Below are 8,162 nucleotides of genomic sequence, written 5' to 3'. Positions count from 1 at the left end.
TAAAAAAAAATTGCAAAAATAATTTTTTAATTAATTTAATTTTATTTTTAAATTTAAAAATAATTTTAGGAAATTATAAAAAAAAATTAATTAAAAAAAATATTTAGTTAGTTTAATTTAATTAATTTCAATTTTTTTTATTTTTATTTAGGTATTATTTATTTTTTTTTTATTTGAATATTTATTTATTTTGCAATAAAAAAATGTAAAAAAAAATTATTAATTATTTCATGATATTTTTTTTTCTGAATTAAATTAATTTAAAATATTATAAATTATAAAAAACAATAAAGCTCACATCTAAAATAATGTTTTTTTTTAATAATACTATTTTATTTTATTTTTTTAATTAAAACAAAAAATAATTAAAAAAATTTATTTTATTTTTTTTTTAAATTAAAACAAAATTTTGAATAAACCGTTTTTTAATTTTATTTTAAATTTTTTTCAGTTAAATTAAAGCCAAATTTTGTATATTTTTTAATTTTTGAAAAATTTCTTATCCAAACTTAAGAAAAAATTAATAAAATAAAATAATTAAATTATTTTAATTTAAATTAAAATTAAATTAATTTTTTTTTTTTTTTTATTCTTTAAAAATTTTCATAATAATATTTTTTTTTAATTTTACGCGTAAAATTGATCAAAAAATTGAAACTTCAAAAAAAAAAAAAAAAAAAAATGAATTAAGATTTTTTTTTATTTTTCAAAAATTTTTTAATAAAAAATAAAAAAAAATTAAATTAAATTAAATTTTATAAAAAATAAAAAAATACTAAAAAAAATTACGAATTCAAAATTAAGTAAAGTTCAGACTTTTTACATTTTTTGCAATATTTCCTCAAACTTTCTGCAACTTTCAACATTTGAATTCATAAATAACACTCAACGCTTCGGTTTTTTTCCTCTTCCTTGTCCAATTATGCAAGAACAAAAACAATTTAGCAGACGAGCAGCAAACAGTGGAGTGCGAACGATAAAAACAACATGATAATTGTTTGCCCGTGTTACCATAAAAAGGGAACTCGAGTTGTCTGTTTTGTATGCACTGCAGTTTAAAATTTATGAGGGGTTTGGAAGGTGTGCGGATGATGCGAAAAGTCAAGACCAAACATCAAAAAAAGGAAAAAAAAAAATTAAAAAATCGCCAGACGTCTCCATTGAAAGGAAAATTTAAACAAAAATTCAACGAAAATTCTAAAAATTGGTTCAAAGAAATTTTTTTTTTTTTTTGGAAAAAAAGTCAATCAAACAACATTTCTAATGAATTTTAAAGACTCAGCCGTCAATTTCGCCGGATATAATCGATTACTCCATCTCTGAGGCAAAATAACGTGCGTGCCATTTAAAATTATTTACTCATGTTTGTGTTTTTTTTTCTCGAGCGGAATAGAACGACCAATAATTTAACAAGATGTTGTTTTTATTTTTATTACATTTGTATTCCTGCATCGCATAACAATGAGCTCCAAATTGTGTCTTGAGGCGCGTCAACAAGATTAAAGGGGTGAGAAAACTCACATGTCACCGTCATTTTGCGTATTTTTTTTTTCGTGTTTGTGTCGGATCAACATCAATGGGAACGGAAACGACGTCGAACGAACAAACAAACAATCCAATATAAGTCACTTTTCTTGCGTTCATTCATTTTCCCGCACAACTCGTGAACGAACGTAGGAATGAATGGCAACAGCAGTAATGACGTCAGATGAATTTTCGTGCGTAATAAATAAATTGTTGATAGTAAAAAAAAGAATTGTTGTTGTTGTTGCTTCGGTTAAATGGGGATGAAACGACCTTTGCTCTCGAGAAACTGGGACAATGGGCGGTTTTATCGTAGTTTTTATGGCAGAAACAGAAGAAAATTGCATCCGCCTACGCCGAAAATTTTTTTTGAGATGACGGGATTGGAGCAATTGACCGAGAAAGCGTGGGCAGAGAATGAATGGGATGAAATTTAAAATGGGCGCTTTCGAGAAAAGAGATTTTTTTTATGAAAAGGGTTGACGCAAAATGGCGAAATTAGATTTTTTCGAGGAATTTTAATTAAAATTAAATAAATATTATGAAAATTTTTAATTAAATTATTCTGAGAATCGTCAAATACTAATTTTTTTTTAAACAAGAAAAAAATCTGTAATTTTTAATTAATTTTTTTTATTTGAATTAAAATTTTTAAACAAAAGTTTGACAATTTAAAGAAAAATTTTTATATCAATTTAAAGAAATCCGTTATATGATTAAAAATAATAAATTAGAGCCCTCTGACAAATTTTTATCCATTTGGAGCAAGATTTGACAAAAATTGCTATGACACAGTTTTTGACATAGTTTTTTTGCTCTTGATTTAGTTTTTAAAACAAAACTATGTCAAAGGAAAAATTTTTTTTCAGTTTCAATTTTTTGGCAGTTTTGAGTTATAAAATGATTAAAAATGATAAATTAGAGCCCTCTGACAAATTTTTATCCATTTGGAGCAAAATTTGACAAAAATTGCTTTGACACAGTTTTTGACACAGTTTTTTTGCTCTTGATTTAGTTTTTGAAACAAAACTATGTCAAAGGAAAAAATTTTTTTCAGTTTCAATTTTTTGGCAGTTTTAAGTTAGAAAATGATTAAAAATGATAAATTAGAGCCCTCTGACAAATTTTTATCCATTTGGAGCAAAATTTGACAAAAATTGCTTTGACACAGTTTTTGACACAGTTTTTTTGCTCTTGATTTAGTTTTTAAAACAAAACTATGTCAAAGGAAAAATTTTTTTTCAGTTTCAATTTTTTGGCAGTTTTGAGTTAGAAAATGATTAAAAATGATAAATTAGAGCCCTCTGACAAATTTTTATCCATTTGGAGCAAAATTTGACAAAAATTGCTTTGACACAGTTTTTGACACAGTTTTTTTGCTCTTGATTTAGTTTTCAAAACAAAACTATGTCAAAGGAAAAAAAAATTTTTCAGTTTCAATTTTTTTGCAGTTTTGAGTTATAAAATGATTAAAAATGATAAATTAGAGCCCTCTGACAAATTTTTATCCATTTGGAGCAAAATTTGACAAAAATTGCTTTGACACAGTTTTTGACATAGTTTTTTTGCTCTTGATTTAGTTTTCAAAACAAAACTATGTCAAAGAAAAAAATTTTTTTCAGTTTAAATTTTTTGGCAGTTTTGAGTTCTAAAATGATTAAAAATGATTTTTTAATTAATTCACTTAAATTATTTTTTTAAATATTTTTTAATAAGGTAAATCTAATTAAATGAAATAGAAAATAATTAAATTAAATATTTTTTTATTAATTAATTCAAATAAATAAATTAAAAAAAATCAATAGAAAAATTAGTTAATTATTTCAAAATTAAAATTTTATTTTTTTTATATTTTTTTTAATAAAGAATTTTATTATTATTTTTTATTAATTTATTTAAATTTGATTTAATAAATTTTATTAAATTTGCAGAAAATAATTTTCTCTTTCAAAAGATTTTCTACTTTATTACCTCAGTCTCATTAAATAAATAATAAAAATCATAAAATTGAAGGAAGTGGTAACAAACATCAAAGATAAACAAACAAAAAAAAGTTTGTTTCTCAGAAAATTTCCGTGCTGCTTAGCCACGAAGATAACAATCAATCATTGACGCTTGTTTACCGCTTTTGAAAAACTTTTTTCTCAGACGTCATTCAATTTGTCTCTTTTTCGCACGTGAAAATTTCATGATCGATCAAAGCAACCCGAGTTATTTTTAACTTTTATTTTATTTTTTTTCCAAATTCTTCAATATGCGACTAAATCCCGTTGATTACTCGCCCTGTCCGTGTCACAATTATCCCCCAAGGAGATCCCATCGAAAAAAGTTCAAAAAAATCTCTCGTCGCCTCCAAAATTTGGCAATTCCGAAATGCGTGACGCCAAAACACGAACCGCCAATTTTCGTTCCGTTCAAACGCGACATTGAAATTATTCGACGAGATTTGGATCGCGTTTCGACTCGTTTGGAGCAACTTTCCGTACCAAAAGTGAGGAAACTCGTAGCTGCTCGTCAAGAATTCGCGGGAACTTCAAGAGTTGAAAATTTTGACAAATTAATCAAGAAGAGTCTTTTTACGGTTTATAGTCGTTTAGCGAATGTTCGACCTCCGTTCAAGGGAAAGAAACCCGAAAAATGGACAGATGCTGAATGGAAAAATCATCTCAAGTGGCTTGAATCGCGCGCCAAGCCAAAATGGCCTTTTGACTTTGAATTTTCCGAGCCATTTACGGATCCAATCACGAAATTGCCCCCGAGAAAAGTTCTCATGAAACGTCCTTTAACGCCTTGGATCAAAGAATACGAGAAACAACTCGAGAAAATGACAAAAGAGAACAAAAAACCTCCGATTCCGCCTCCAGAAGACTGGAAAGCGAAACGAGAAAAGCTAAAAACTCGTCCTGTGACTCCTTATATCGAAGAATATGGCGAAAAATTGAGATCGGAAGCAGCTGAGATGAAAATCGCTCGAGAGGAGAGAAAAATGGAAATTAATCCGCCTCCATTGGAGAAATGGGATACGAATCAAAGAAAAGAAAAACTTGAAAGTAAGTAAAATTTTAAGATTTTTTTGAAAAAAAAAATTTTTTTAAAAATTAAAAAATAATTAAAAGTTAAAAATTTTTAAATATTAAATAAATTTAAATTTTAAAAAATTCAATTTTTAAAAAATAATTAAAATTTATTATTATTTTTTTAATTAATTAATTAATAAAAAAATTAAATTTTAATTAATATTAAAATATTTAATTTTTTTTAATAAAAAATATTAATTAATTAATTAATTAATTGAAAAAAATATTTAAAAAATAATTTTAATTAAAAAGAATTAAAAATAATTATTAAAAAAATAATTTAATTATTAATAATTTTTAATTTAATTATTTTATTAATTTTTTAACAAATTTTCTGGTCTAAAAAATTCATGTTTCAATTATTTTAAAAAAATTTTCGGAAAATAATTTAAATTAATTAAATTAAATATTTAATTATTTTTTAATTATTATATTTTTATTCTTTTATTTAATTATTAAATAATTGATTAATAATAAGTAAAAAATTATTAAAATAAATAATCTTAGATGAGTACAAATCACGCCCAAAATGGGTTGAAAAGCTAAACGTTCCTCCCGGATGGATTAAAGAAATGACTGAAAAAGAAGCTGCTGCCTGGAAATCCATTCTCGAAAGACAAAAAGCTGTTTTGGATCGATCTAAAATCAAAAGTAAGTTAATTTTCTTAAATTTAAAATGAAAAAAAAATAAAATTTAACAAAAAATAGAATTTGGAGGTCGTTCAAGGACATTAAAACTCGCCTTAGCTACGGAAGAACAACGAGAACAGGTCAAAGAATTCCTAGAAGTCAAAAAGAAAGAAACGCAAGCAATGTTAGAAGGATTCCAAATCAAAGATCCAAAAATGAAAGTTTTACCGCCCACGCACAAGTTGTTCAAATCTGTCGAGAAACTCTCAAAGCCGCGACAAACACGCGAAAAGTTCAAGTTTCCCGAAAATTATAATCGTTTCGTTACGTACTTTTGAAAAGAGGAATGTGTCTCCAGAATTATTTATTGATTTTGTTCCCTATTAACTTTTCGACATTCCTTCGTTGACAAAAGTTTCCCCCTCGACGTTTTCAACACGCAGATTTAATTACACACAGATTTCCGGAAGTAAATTGAGTTAATTGAAATTTAGTAATGAAGTATTAATTTCCACACAAAATAAAAGATTAATTCTCATTAATGTCCCTTACCAAAATAGAACGCCTGGTAGTTTACGGTTGATTTAACGGAAAAATTAATTTGAAGGACAATGGTATCGTATTTCGTCTTAAATTTTGTTGAAGGGTTTGATTTTAGCGTATTTTTTGTATTCAAAATGTGCATTGGGTCAAAAAAATTAAAATTCTTCAAAAAAATTAATGGGTTGATTATTCAAAATATTAATAAAAATTAAAAAAAAATGTTAATGGGCTAATAAATTTATAGAATATGCATTGGGTCAGAATTTTAGATATACAAGTAAAAAATGTTCACTGGGTTAAAACCGAAACAAAATTCAATGTTGAGAAAGTTTTAAATGTGCATTGAGCATATTAAATAAAAATTTGTAAAAAAAATTTATAATTGCACAAAAATTCAAATAAATGTGAACTGGGTCAAAATTAAAAAAATATTGCAATAAAAAAATGAATTAATTAATTAAAAAAATGATAAAAAAAACTTTCACAGAATTTAAAATGTGTACTGGGTCAAAATTAAAAAAAGTGAGTCAAAAATAAAAAAGTGCGATAAATTGAAAAACTGAAATAAAAATCTTTCACATAATTTCAAAATATCAAACTTCAAAGAATGTCAACTGGGTGAAAAATTTTTAAAAATTTAAATTGGATCAAAAAAATGTGCATTGGGTGAAAATTAAAGAATATGCATTAGGTCAAAAAATTTAATGAATTATAATTTTTAAATAATTTAAATTGTTCAATGGGTCAAAAAAATTTCCCAAATCAACCCCAATGCACATTAAATTATTTCATCCCAGTGAATATTTTAAAATTTTTTCAGGAACAAAAATTATATTTTTCCATCGAAATGCAGTAAAATGATTCAACGATACCCAATATTAGTCACATTGTCGCCTAAAACAATAAATTTATCGATTCATAATAATTAAACACACTTTTAATTGGTTTAACATTAGTAATAATAAAACGGTTTGCCACTTGACAACTCGAGACGCGTCAAGAGTGAAAAAGAGAGTGCAACACATAAAAAGCAAAGAATAACAACTAATGGACGTAATTAGGTTGGTGTTTTATTATTATGATCCGTATGGCGTAGATTGTATTATAACACGTCGTAATAAAAGTTGAGTTGATGAAAAGCAACAGGAGGAAAAATTTTTCATTAAAATTGCTGCCGCTGTTGAAAATTTTATTGCAAATGATGTTTTATTAAAACAGCAATTTACGAGTTATGATTGCTTGGCTCACTTTGTTAAGTAGTTAATGCATTATACTCCCGGATAAAGACCATTTAAAACTGCATTAAAAGTTTTTTTTTGTCTCAAACAAAGCACGTTAAAAATAGATAATCGCCCACGAATCTCAATGACGAGAAATTCCAAAGAATTGTTTACTTTCGTCTCCTTTTAAAAAGAAAAATTAGTCTCAGAGGACTTCAAAATCTACAAATTAATTGATTGACTTTTATTGGAAACATTTTTACGAGTATGGGAGGAATTTATCAAAGCACAGAGTAGTTGGCACTTACTTAATGTGAACAATAAAAAGATTAGACATAAAAAATACATTTGCAAACATGGGAGAAAAGGAAGAGAGAATAATGTCATTAATAATGGTAAGTATAACTATATAAGTAATATTTTAATGCATTTCTTGTGGAAAATGACAAAGAACATAATAAAATACAAGAAGATTATAATTCTTCGAGGAAATTTGTTGGGAAGGAACAAAACATGTCGGAAAATTCATTATTCTATTCAAGATATTTTTTTTTAGGCAAAACATGATATTATTATTATTTTAAGACGAATTATTTATTTATTATTAAATAGTTTCGTTTCAGAAAATTTAATGGAAATTCGACATGAAATTGAGTATAATTCACAAAATAGTGACCAATTTTATTTGAGAAGGTAAGTTTATCAAATTTTGAATGATGTAATTTAATGTATCAAAATTAGAGTAAAAAACTTGTCGTGTTAAAAAAAATATTGAATGATGTGAGCGCATTTTTTAAAAAAAGTTTCATATATTGAAGCTTTTTAAGTTTTTTTTTTTATTTTTTTAGAGATCAGAAAATTAATATCATACAAATCTATTTTTGTCAACTTTTATATTTATTTTTAATTTTATTATAAATTTTTTAATTTTTAATTTTTTTTATATTGTACTTTCATTCAAATTTTGATCGTGACCTAATACTGAGCAAACTATACGTTTGCGAACATATGTTTAATGGAGAAAAAGGTTAGTTTTGAGGTGACGGAGGTTTTGCTCGTATACATTATATTACATTTTATACATTGTTTTAATATATATTTTTTTTTATTTAAAGGCTTAAGGTTAAAAAGTTAATTAAAATGTTAAAATTAAAATAATTAATTTTTT

The sequence above is a fragment of the Culicoides brevitarsis genome, chromosome 3 (genome assembly GCF_036172545.1).
Source record: "Culicoides brevitarsis isolate CSIRO-B50_1 chromosome 3, AGI_CSIRO_Cbre_v1, whole genome shotgun sequence".
Classification (NCBI taxonomy): domain Eukaryota; kingdom Metazoa; phylum Arthropoda; class Insecta; order Diptera; family Ceratopogonidae; genus Culicoides; species Culicoides brevitarsis.
This window is presented reverse-complemented; position numbering follows the sequence as displayed.